The sequence below is a fragment of the Callorhinus ursinus genome, unplaced genomic scaffold, assembly GCF_003265705.2.
Source record: "Callorhinus ursinus isolate GAN/ISIS: 27379988/994484 unplaced genomic scaffold, GSC_fseal_2.0 scaffold61, whole genome shotgun sequence".
In the NCBI taxonomy this organism is placed as follows: domain Eukaryota; kingdom Metazoa; phylum Chordata; class Mammalia; order Carnivora; family Otariidae; genus Callorhinus; species Callorhinus ursinus.
The window spans coordinates 3713404-3725993 of NW_027397123.1; the positions used below are offsets into that span (position 1 = coordinate 3713404).

The following is a 12590-nucleotide window of genomic DNA, read 5'->3' on the forward strand; positions in this document are numbered from 1 at the left end:
AGTAGAGGAGTAAAGCCACCTGGGAGTAGGAACATGGATGCACATCACCCTGCATCCCTATCTCTGCTGAAGGTTTCTGAAGAGACTTTTGGCTCCTTCCACTATGTGTATTGAAAAATTGCAGCTAAAATTAACTCAGCTCTAAGGCCTGCTTTTCCAGATCATTAGCAAAGTTCATCAGTGCTCCTGGCCCAGCATAGTGGATACCGGTTACTCAGACACTCAGAAAAAGGATGCAGAAGTCTCAGAGACACTACAGAAGTGGTGGAAGTGGGCAGATAGACGGAAATACGTGGAGACAGTCCAAGAGCAGAGTGGGATGAGAATTCAGTGGAACTTGCTGATTTGGGGGTGACCCCAGGAAATGGGCAAGCAATTGGGGGAGAAAGAGGCAGGGAGGAAGAAAGTTAATAGAGGGTGCAGGTGAAGAGCAGATTACCCCTCTTGGCAACTGGGGCTCAGTTCAGCTGGGGAACATTAAGGAACTTGTAGAACACATCAGAATTATGGTTCCTCCCCTTTCTTCCCCCCCTGCAAAATTTCTTCCCCCTGCCCCTGCATTTATACACTAGTCCTTAACCCCTTTGGGTGATGGTCATCTCTTTGGTAGGGGGAGAGGGTGGTACTGAGAGCCATCTGAGATCTGAGGCAGAAAAGCAGAGAGGGATGCCTCGCGTGAAGTAAACCAGTTGTCCTCACACTTTAGTTATGTTGGGATAACCTTAACAATAGATCTCTAGGCCCCAGTCCTAGAGTTTCTGATCCAGTACTTCTAGGTGAGGCCCAAACATTTGCATTTCTAACGAGTTCACAAGGGATGCTAATGCTGCGGGTCCAGGGACCACACTTCGAGAACCACTGGGCTAAACCAGGGACATCTGTGACTTCCATGCTGTCCACTACAGCACTTGACTTACAGGGAACTGTCCGCTACAGCTGTGCTGAAAGCTGGTGGATTGAGGGGTTTCGCTTTCTAAGCGTGTGCCAGAGAAACAGACATATTTAGGGACATAAAGCGGGGCTCGGAAACAGAGAGGGGCAGAGGCAAAGATGCTAGTTTGACATTTACTGGAGCTGTCTGGCCATGGTTGTGTGCTAAATGACTGCAGCAGAAGTGTCACCAAGGCAGTGTCAGGTCCTGCTTTCACTGAGCTCAAATTTCAAAAGTGAAAAAGACACCTCTCTAGACAGCCCAGAGTGATCAGGGCTGGGCTGGGAGAAGCTTGGGCTGCAGAGACTGGGACTGTCATGAAGAGGCCCGGCCACAGTGGCCAGGGCTGGGGGTCCCCAGTGCGTCCCCCAGTGACAGAGGATGCACTGGGCAAAATAATTAAGGGCTTTGATGGCAAAGCACAGGCCAGAGTGGTCAGGGCTCTGATGGAGGAAGCAGAGGGGTGTGGGGTCCCAGAGGCAGAGTCCAACCCTTTAGGTGCCCCTGCCCCCCCCTCCACCCCCAGTGACAGAGGCTTCCTGGAGGAGGGGACCTTTATGCTGAGACCTGAAGGATGAGTATGAACAAAGCAGGTGGGCAAAGGGACTCTGTGTTGTTTGTGTGCCCTCATGCTATAGCATGTGCAGTCTGGGGGGTCCCTGTGGTGCCTGACTCTGCATGTGCTGTGATCTCTCATTAGCTCCTGCAAGGGGATCCTGGTGGGATGGTGGTTTGGGGGGTTCTGCTTAATTGCCGCATTTACTTAATTACAACATCTGGAGAAGGGGACAAAAGCAGCGGAAAGAGCCACAGCAGGAAGAATGAGGTTAAACTGCCTGAGAGCTGAGGGGGCCTTGGGGGGACGGGGATTGCTCGTATACACACACAGAATCTGCCTGAGTACACACATACACATATCCATACATGCACATCACGGACTCAGAAGCTCACCAGAACACAGACACAGCAGGTGCAGGGAACACGTATACACCTGGCTTCATGTTCAAATACAGGGGACATACACAAGTGCACACCTCGTCACACACCTCTGACATACACACACACAGACTCACACTCAGACATGTGAGAGATCCGATGTGTAGAAACACACTCTGCCCAGATTCCCTCTTGCATGCGTGAGCCACATTCCCACACATATACACAAGAAACATATTCAGAAAGCCAGATCAAACACCTACAAGGTATGGTATGCACACACGTGCACACGGACATGTGCACATGGACATTCAAATCAACGAAGTCAGTCTGTCAAAAAAAGACTTTATAAACTTAGGCCCCTTTCAAGTTGGGGGACGTTTGAGCAATGATGGATGGAGGTGGTGTCCCTTTATCCTCAACTAGTACCCACCAACCCAAGTCCAGCCAGCAGGGTTCACTGGAATTAGCTCAGCTTTGTAATTAGCACATGAATTGGTACTGGGGACTAAGGAGTCACTTTATTTTTTTGTTTTATTTTTTTAAGATTTTATTTATTTATTTGACAGAGAGAGAGAGAAAGAGAGCACAAGCAGGGGGAGCGGGAGAGGGAGAAGCAGGCTCCCCGCCGAGCAGGGAGCCCGATGCGGGGCTCGATCCCAGGACCCTGGGATCATGACCTGAGCCAAAGGCAGATGCTTAACCAACTGAGCCACGCAGGCGCCCCAAGGAGCTCACTTTAAAGGTTAGGTCTGAAGGTGCATTCCCATATGGATGGGTCAAAAGAGATGGGCAGGAAGATGAGTACATCCTCCCACCCTCCCAGACATATACACTAACCACCCTAAGTCAGACTGATGGATCTCTGGCAAGCACTGACTTCTACAGGGCAACCACAAGATCCTGTGCATGAGGCTCTGCTTAACTATGGTAGAAGACCCAACGCAATGTTCAGGGTCTGCTTTAATAACTCCCAACTGTCAACCTGGAAGAGAACTTCCATAAGAACACAGGGGAAAGTTTACATTTGTGCAAAGAATGGAGGGTAATATACTGATAACTTTTAATTAGTAAACATAGAGCCTTTGGGCCACTGTATGAAACTGCTATGTGAAAGCGTGAACATCACAACTGGGGATTAGAGGCTCATTTCACTGAATGATAGGGGGGTGCCCAAGGTTTACTGCTGTCAGGGGACCAGAGAGGAAGGGTTGGAGTATCAGTGCATATAATGTCAGCTACTGTAACAAAGAACTCTCTTGATTTCAGTGACTTCATACAATAGTTAATTTCTTGCCACAGGTGTCCTGCTTGGTTGGCAGCTGTCCTCCATCTGGTGACTCACACAGCATACTTGTTAATCTTATGCCTCCATTATTCCCTGGGGCTCAGAATTATCTGCTTCCACCTGGCAAATGGGAGGAGACAGGGTGGAGAAATTTCACTGGCTTCTTAAAAAACTTGGCCCAGAAGTGACCTTTGATAAATCTCCCTTCTGCCCATATTTTATTGGAAAGAACTAGTCACGTGGCCACCCCGGATGCAAAGAGGGTTGAGAACTTATTCCCAGGCTGGGCAGCTTCCTCCCAGTCACAATTATGCAGAGTATATGGATTATAATGGACCCAACATCAACCACCACCAGATCTGCTGCCTTGGGGGAGGCAGCAGGAAGAGGAGGTGGGATCTCCTTCCATCCACTATACCAAATCCTGCTCCAGGGAGACGTCTCGGCCCCACCCTGAACACCCACCCAACCACCTACACTGGGCCCCGGCCTTTGGGCTGGGTGACCACAAATTTTACTCTTTTGAGGGCAAAGTGAATATGGCTTGATTTGCTCGATCTTTAGGTCGATGCATAAAGATGATGGTGAGCATCCAACATTCTTTTCCCAAGCATTTATTGAGCCCTCACTATGTGCTAGGCCTGATGCTGGGAACACACCTGTCAGTCAGGTACAGTCCAGGCTTTGGAATTTTGTCTCCTCAATAGGCAGAAAGAGAATAGGTAATTTCTGAACTGTGGTTGTCGCTGTGATATTCTGTTATGAACAAGATGGGGGAGAGAGGAGGGACAAGGAAATCAGCAAGGCTACCTGCCGGTGCATGACAGTGGGGTTGGGGGTGGGGAGGTTCAGTGAAGGGATGAGGGCAACTTTTAAGGAGGAGGTCACCTGGCCCAGAAGCGGGTAGGGCTTTCTAGGTGTAAACATAATCCCTGTGTGCACAGATCTGTGTGCTAATCAGAAACTAGTGATTCCAGCTTCTAACACAAACGACTGTTGATTCAAGTGCTAATCAGAAATCTGATCTCTGGGAACATAAACCCGTTCTGATTCATGTGCTAATTATAAATCTATGCTGATTGTAAACTCTGTCCTGGAGCAGGGCTAAATCACAAACTTGGGCAGAAACATAATCACCAGCTCAGAGATCCACATACTAATGGCCATTTTGAGTTGATTCATGTGCTAATTACAATCTTGGGCTAATTTACCAGAGTGATCAGAGGGTGTTACAGTCTTAGTGCAGAAAAGCACTGACTGGGAATCCTGACAGCCTAGGTTCATATCCCAGCTCTGCCACTGACCAGCTGAATTGACTTGGGCAAATTATTCCCTTCTCTGGGCCTCAACTTCATTCTTGTAAAGCAGGGGCTGATAGTACCTCAACTGGTTGTTCAGAGGATTAAATGAGATGGTTCATGTAAAAAGCTGGGAGCAGTGCCTCACACATAAGTACTTACTCTGTAAGTACTAGCTGTAATGATAACAATAATAATTTCATTTAATCTTCATAGTGGGCCCTACCTCCAACTTCTTCACCACCACCACTCTTCCTTGGTCCAGGTCCGGGGCCCTCCCCTCTGGAGAGGCCTCCCAGAGGTTCCCAGGGCAACCCTCAGCGTCCCCCAGTCCGGTCCCGGCTCGTGACCCTCTCAGCCCTAGTCCCAGGTTTAAACATAACCTCTCATCTGCCATGGGGGGGCAGCAACACACCGCTCAGCCGCTGCGCGCGCGGTGCATTGTGGGGCACGTAGTCTCGTGCGTGAGTTAAGCGGTGGGTTTAGCCTAGCAAGCAAACTGCATTTCCCAGAAGGCTACGCGACATCCCTGCCTCACCTTGCTCAAATATGGTGGCTGAGGCCTCGCCCGCTCAGAGAGTGCGCTTCCAGAGAGGCGCGGGGGATTGTGGGGTGTCAGAACTGAGCCCCGCGGCCGTGGGGGGGATGCTGCGCAGGCGCGGGCGGTTGGTCAAGCCAGATGGACCTTAGCGGGTGGGTAGGGGCGTCTGTTCTGTCCCAGGAGTCGCAGCCGCTTGGGGGCTGCGGGGGGGGGGGGCCCGGGGGGGGGGGGGGGGGGGTGGGGCTGCGCAGTCCCCTGACAACCAGCGAGACACCCCCGCGCACACACACCGTGTATGCCCCGGAGCCAGCTCAGCCGCCTGCGGCTCTCCTGAATCTCCACTATTCCTTGTCAGCTCTCGAGCCTGTTCATGGCACTTTAGTCTTTTTCTTTTTTAAAAAAATTTTATTTCTTTATTTGAGAGAGAGAGTGAGAGAGAGAGAGCATGAGAGGAGAGAGGGTCAGAGGAAGAAGCCGACTCCCCGCTGAGCAGGGAGCATGGCGCTTTAGTCTTAAAAGAAGAAAAATCCCTTCCCCTTCTTTTCTCTCTTTTTCTTCACAGCTACCCCTCTATCCCCTTTAAAAACAAAAAAACCCAAAAAACTTCACATTATGGTAATGTTCAACCATGCATAAAAACAGAATAGTGTAATGATCCCCCAGGTACCCATCACCTTTCCTCAACAATTATCAACATATGGCCAATCTTGTTATGTTTTTTCTGCCTCCCTCCCTGCAGAATTAGTTTAAAGCAAATCCCAGACATCATATGATTTCATCCACAAATACTTTTATATGTATCTCTAAAATACAAGTTTCTTTTTTTTTAAAGATTTTATTTATTTGACAGAGAGAGAGCACAAGTAGGCAGAGGGAGAGGGAGAAGCAGGCTCTCGCCGAGCAGGGAGCCAGACATGGGGCTCGATGCCAGGACCCCAGGATTATGACCCGAGCTGAAGGCAGCCGCTTAACCGACTAAGCCACCCAGTCGCCCCTAAAATACAAGTTTCTTAAAAAAAAAAAAAACCCACAAACCTTTATCACACTTAACAACAAATAATTTCTTAATTTTATTTAATACCCAACTTGTCTCCAAATTTCCCTGATTGTCTTATAAATGTCTTAACTGTTGACTGGTTCATATCAGACTCCAAACAGGATCTATGTGTTGTGTTTTGTTGGCATCTGTTTAAGTCTTTTATTCCAGCGCAGTTCACCCTCCCTCTCATTCATCTCATAGTCTGACTTGGCTAGTTCCATTTCTTGGTGTCATTTATTATGTTCTTCTGTGTCCTGTATGTCCTGCAAAATGGTAGGTCTAGAGTCTGGGTCAATTTCAGGTTTAATTTAGGGGTAAGTATACTTCATGGGTGATGGTGAGTTCTTCAATCAGGAGGCACCTAATAATGTCTGGATGTTTCTTTTGTGTTTGTGTTGTTAATATCCAATGTTGGGTTTCAGTGTTGTCACCCTGATCCATCCATTATAGTAACATAGCCAAACTTCAGGAGAGAAGTGTCTACATGCCCTCCCCTCCACCTCTCTCCCTCTGTTTCACAAAAAACCCTGATACTTTTGTGTTGCTAAAGCTCTTCCCTATACCTAAACTCAAGAGGCAATTCTCTATCCTCAACACTGGTCCTACAATAACAGAGAAAGAAAAAGAATGTAAAATATCTCAAGAATTGTAAAAACATTAGTAACATGTAGGGGCGCCTGGGTGGCACAGTCAGTTAAGCGACTGACTTTTGGTTTTGGCTCAGGTCGTGATCTCTGGGTGGTGAGATGGAGCCCTGTGGAGCTCCATGCTGAGCACGGAGTCTCCTTCAGATTCTCTCTTCTTCTCCCTCTGCTCCTCCTGTTCATTCTTTCTCTCTCTCAAATAAATAAATCTTTAAAAAATTTTAAAAACATGGGTAACTCGTTGAAATGATAGTATTTGGGATATATTAATAATAACATATATGACTGAAATATTTTATTAAAATACTTTCACCTTTTTGTCTTTTTAGCCATGGCCACTAGAAAATTTTATTTTATTTTAAAATGTATTTAAGCAATCTCTACACCCAACATGGGGCTTGAACTCATGACCCCACGATCAAGAGTTGTGTGCTCTTCCAACTGAGCCAGCCATGTGCCCCTAGAAATTTTCAAATAACACACGTGGCTTGCCTTATATTTCTATTAGAAAGCATTGTTTTAGACTTAGTGGTTTTCAAAGTGTGATCTCTGGGTCTGCAGCAACAAGAGTAGTATCATATGACAACTTGTTAGAAATGCAAATTCTCTGTTGCCCTAGACCCACTGAACTGTAATCTCTGGGGACAGGACCCAGCAGTCTGCCTTTTAACAAGTCCTCCAGACCAGTCCTGTCTGAAAACTCCCCTTCTGGTTTCTGTGACACAGCTCCACCAAACCCACCCACTTCTCACTGCTCTACTGTTAACACCCTGGCCCGAACCCCATTCAGCACCACCTGGGCTACCGCGATTGCTTACAGACTGGTTTCCCAGCCTCTAATCTTGTGTCCTACTTGGCGTCCTTATACTATACTTTTGGGGGGAGGTGTCTTTCAAAAACATAAACCAGATCATATTACTTCCCTTCTTAAAACCTTCCAACGGCGGGGGGGCGCCTGGGTGGCTCAGTTGTTGAGTGTCTGCCTTCGGCTCAGGTCATGATCCCAGGGTCCTGGGTTCGAGCCCCGCATCGGGCTCCCTGCTCAGTGGGAGGCCTGCTTCTCCCTCTCTCACTCTCCGAGCTTGTGTTCCCTCTCCCGCTGTGTCTCTCTCTGTCAAATAAAATCTTTAAAAAACAAAAACAAAAAACCTTCCAACGGCTTCTCATTGCGCTTAAACGGTAAAATCCAAGCTCCTTCCTGTGGCCACGGCAGTCTCTCCAACCCCACATAGTCCTTCAACTTCCCTTTCACTCCTTCTGGCCCAGCCATCCCTTCTCGCTGTTTCTCACACACTTCCAGCTCTTTCCTCCTGGCTCCAGGACTTTGTGACAGCCGCTCCCTCTTCTGGGAACAGGGTTCTCCCAGATCTTTGTAGGCCTGGCTCTCTTGTGCTTGAGGTCTCTCAGCTCAGGTGCCCCAACTCGATGCTGCCATTATGTCACCCCAACTAAAGCCTGACTCCCCCACACCCACATTCACACAATATCACCCACCTTTCCTTCTGCATGGCATGTTCCACACACTGTTCTTCCTCTCCTTCATTCGTTTGTCTGTCTCCCCCACTATAAGGTAAGCTTGCAGGGCAGGGACTCACCTCTCTTGCTTACCACTTTGTCCCCAGCTCCTCACACAGTACCTGCACACAGTAGGTGCTCAATAAAGGTCTGTTCACTGACCTAGTAAGTCCTCCTCCTCAGTCTCTCCTGCGGCTTCTACCTACTCTGAAGTAAGAGGACCATTGGCATCCAGAGCATTTGAAAAATCGGAACACCCCCATGACACTCTTGATTTCTGGCTTCTGCCATATTGGGGTATCTGACAACATGGAGCCCACTTTTCTGCTGGGCACAGTGGGCTGGAGCTGCTATACCTGTAAGGGCCTGGTGCAGATACAGATATTAGAACAGAGGGACATTAACACAAGGAGGTGGTTATGCACCAGGTGGAGGAGCTGGGGGGCCAAGCAGGAGCCAGTGAAGCAATCAGAAATTAGCAGCACTGTCACCCCAGGCTGGAGCAACAAAGGGAGGAGGTGGTATCAGCAGATCCCTGAGACAAAGTCACCTAAAAGAAGCTGGAGACCCAATGGGATTGTCAAGCTGGCTGGAGCTTCGAGGAGGCACAACAACGGGGAGAGGGATGACTTATGGCCTCTTGCTCCCACTCTCCGGGCTCCTGCCACGGCTTCCCACTGGCAGAACCCCGGATAAATCCAGATAAACGGGGAGACGGGGAACTGTGGCTGGGATGCAGGCAGAAAGGGGAGGATGGGGGACAGATCTGGGGGCAAATACAGCCTAGAGCAGCACAGCATGGGTTCCCTGGTAAATCAGGGTCCGCACCATGCCCTGTTGTCCCACACCAGGCCCTGCTCACTGGCTTATATGTCTGGCTGCTGTAGGATGAGGGTCAGGGTAGAATTTGCAACCCCAGTGTTTCAGTTATCTTTTGCTGCATAACAAATTATCCGAAAATTAAGCAGTTTAACCAACCGTTTTCTTTTTCCTCTGACCGTACGGATCAGTTATTAAAGAAGGGCTCAGTGGGGCTGGGCTGGGCTTCCTTCGGTTGAAGTCAGATGCTGGGTGAGGCTGGAGTCATTTAAAAACTCGACTGGCCTGGGTGGCCAAGGTGGCTCACTCACGTAGCTGGCAATGTTGCTGACTGTCAGATGAAAGGTCAGTGGGCTGTTGACCAGAGCAAATACACCTGGCCACTCCAGCATGGTGATCTTACATGGCGGCTGGCTTCTCCGAGCGCATGTGTCCCAAAAGATCCAGGACATTTTTTTTTTTTTCTGAATTTATTTGGTCAGGGAGTTAGCTATTGTTGGCAACCGTCACGCCATTCCCTTCTTCCACATTCTGTTGACCGCATCTGTTCCCAACACCTGCTCAGATTCAAGGCCGGGGGGTGGGGGAGAGGAATAGACTCCACCCTTTGAAGGAAGTTGCTGGGAAGTCAGATGGCAAAGGGCAGGGAGACAGAAAGGTGAAAAATTAGAGTAATTTTTGTAGTCTTCCAGAATCTTTGCTTCATGGAGTATATTAGGTAAGGTAAATTACTAGCTACTGTTAACCAAAGAACCCCCAAATTTCGGTGGCTTAATTCAATCTATATTTCCTTCACACCATAGTGTAATGCAATCAGTAGGGTGGATCTGCCCCTGAGTCACCCAGGGACTCAGCCTCCTTCTATCTAGTGGCTCTGGGTGACTTTAGTTGGCTTGCCCCTCCCTGTCCCCAGTCCTCTCTATCAGTGGATGTTGAAAGAGGTGAGGGCCACCAGTGGGAGGTTTTTAGGGTCATACCTGGAGGTCCAACACAACACATTTGCTCTCGTGCTATTGGCTCACATACCTGACTGCAAGGAATGACGGGAAATGTGGTCCAGCTGTGTGCAAAGGAGCGAAGGGAAGCCATTTTAGTGACAAATTAGCCAGTCTCTGCCACACATTTTGGAACGTGGTATCTCTGAAAATAGAAAAGTTTTATTTATTTAGTTTTCTTGTTTATTGCCTTCTCCCTCCACTTAGGATGTAAGCTCTATGAGGGCAGTTTTGTTCATCATTACATATCTATCACCCATCCAGGGACCTGCACAAATATGTGTTGGGTAAATCAATATGGGTATGAGTGAATAAAAATTCAATAACTTCAAACTTACATTTCTTTTTCTTTTTTTTTTTAAAGATTTTATTTATCTGTCAGAGAGAGAGAGAGAGACAGAGCAGAAGCAGGGGGAGCTGCAGACAAAGGGTGAAGCAGGCTCCCCGCTGAGCAGGGAGCTCGGTGCGGGACTCCATCCCAGGACCCTGGGATCACGACCTGAGCCGAAGGCAAATGCTTAACCGACTGAGCCACCTAGGCGCCCCAAGACTGATATTTCTAAGGGGATTTTAGAAACATGAGAAATTGCTCATGTATAATGAGCACTTAGATAGGACATAGGTTTGTAGGATATGAGCCCCGTCACAGAACTCCATATAACAGTGGCTTAAACAAAGTAGAACTTTCTCTCTCACCAGTAGACCAGGTATAGACAGTCCAGGGCTTCATGGTATCAGGGATCCAGACTGCTTTAACCCATGGCCTTGCCATCCCTTGGGGGGCGCCCCGGCCTGCGTGGTCCGAGATGGTTCCCACCACATCCACATTCCAGGCAGTGGGAGGAAGAAAGGGGAAATGGAGACTCACCCCATAGCTCTTTCCTAGCATAGGTGAACTGAGAAATGAAATCTTAGCTTTGGTGTCTCATTTATTTTGCCCTCTGTAGTGTGAGGGTTGTCTCCTTAGTTACTTTCCAGGGCAAAGAGCAGAGGTCTAACAGTAAGGTCAGGTCACAGATGAACAGTCCAAGGGAATATAGCTGCTTGTTCCAGGTTCATACAAATAATTTACAAAAAGGGGCAGGACAAAAATTTGCGTATATGATATGGTCAGAAATCCGAAGTATTTGTGTGTACACTGTCATATCTGCTGATTCTGCTCATTCTTGTTCATGCTGTCTTAGACTTGTTGGAAGAATCTGAAGACCTAGTATGGTTGTATGTTACTGCAGAGGGGCATTAACCCAGGACAAGACCTAGGCTTACCTGACTTAGCGGGTACAGGATAAGCTGTTAGTTCACACGAAGCCTAAGTGACTTCGAGCTCACTCCTACCTTGAGTGTGACGGCATTCAGATCCCAGCTTAAAAAGAAGAGCTGATGTTCAGACTCTCTGGTCAGGGTGGACCTGGGCCTTTACTTTTGCCTCTCTAGTCCCAAACTGTCTTCTGGATTGGAAAATGCCTTTAGAACAACATGAAAGCATTTGTTCTGAAGGCATTTGAGTTCTGGGTTCCCCTCTTGTTTTATTTCGGATTTGGGGTGCTATTTCCTTACCCTCTTACTAGTGCTTTGCTCCTTATAGTAACTTTCCCCATGCATTTCATCCTGCATTTTCATTTGTTCTTCAGTGAGAGGGTGCTTTCTGATTTCTTAGACCACCATTACTGGCAGCAGAAGTCCTGTATTTTTCCCCCCTGCAAATTTGCCTTTATGTATTTGTTGTGTTTTCTGAAATTAAAATATTTTATTTTTTAATGATTATATAAGTTAAAAATACTCACTGTAAAAACACAAATTTTAAAAATAAAGAAAATATAAGCAACCTAAATCTCACCACCCAGAGATACCACTGTTGATATTCTCTTGAATGTCATTCAGTTTTTGCCACGCAGATATACACAATTTTACATGTATAATTTGATATAAAAGGCATCTTGTTATACACATTATTTTTATCATCTATTTCTTTCACTTGCAACCCTGTTTTGCTCTTACTCTCCCCTATTTCCTGTCCTGACCCAGGTCACCAATATTACCAATGGTGGCAGCCTGAGGTGTTTCCTTCCACAGCTTTCTCCACCACCTCCCAGTATGCAAACATATATATACATATTTACAAGGGATTCTTTTGGTCACTGTTTGACATCATGTTATATTCACTTCTCTCTACCTTACTTTTCTCAGTTAAAATCCCTTCAAATAAGCATGAAGAATTCTAATTCATTTATGATGTAGATGAACCACAATTGATAAATCTATGGAACATTGCTTTAATTATATTTTAAAGGCCTTCATTTCACAAATAAAAAGTCAGTTGTGGTGGTCCAGGATGTCTGTCCACCCCCAGTGTCGGGGTCACATTCCTGCCAAGAGGAAGAACAGAGAAAGGGAGGCCACATCTTTGCCTTTAGGGATGCAACTTGGAAGTTGTTTCTTCCCACATTCCATTGGACAGAAGGCAGCTACAAGCCCTTACCTGGCTCCAGAGAGGCTGAGAAACATAGCCTTGGCTGGGAGGCCAGATGCCCAATTACAAATTCTATTTTAATAGAAGGAGAGAAAACAATGTTTGTTGATCTCT

The 12590-nt window shown here is 47.3% G+C and overlaps 1 long non-coding RNA gene across 1 annotated transcript; it reads right to left on the minus strand.

Moving 5' to 3' along the window:
• Positions 1–2450: 2450 nt before the first annotated feature.
• Positions 2451–4817, minus strand: LOC112810776 (uncharacterized). The gene is made up of 3 exons (XR_003204888.2): positions 4680–4817; positions 3815–3911; positions 2451–3275 (listed from the first exon to the last, which is right to left on the minus strand). It is a non-coding gene; the product is annotated as an uncharacterized lncRNA (long non-coding RNA).
• Between the last annotated feature and the right edge of the window lie 7773 nt (positions 4818–12590).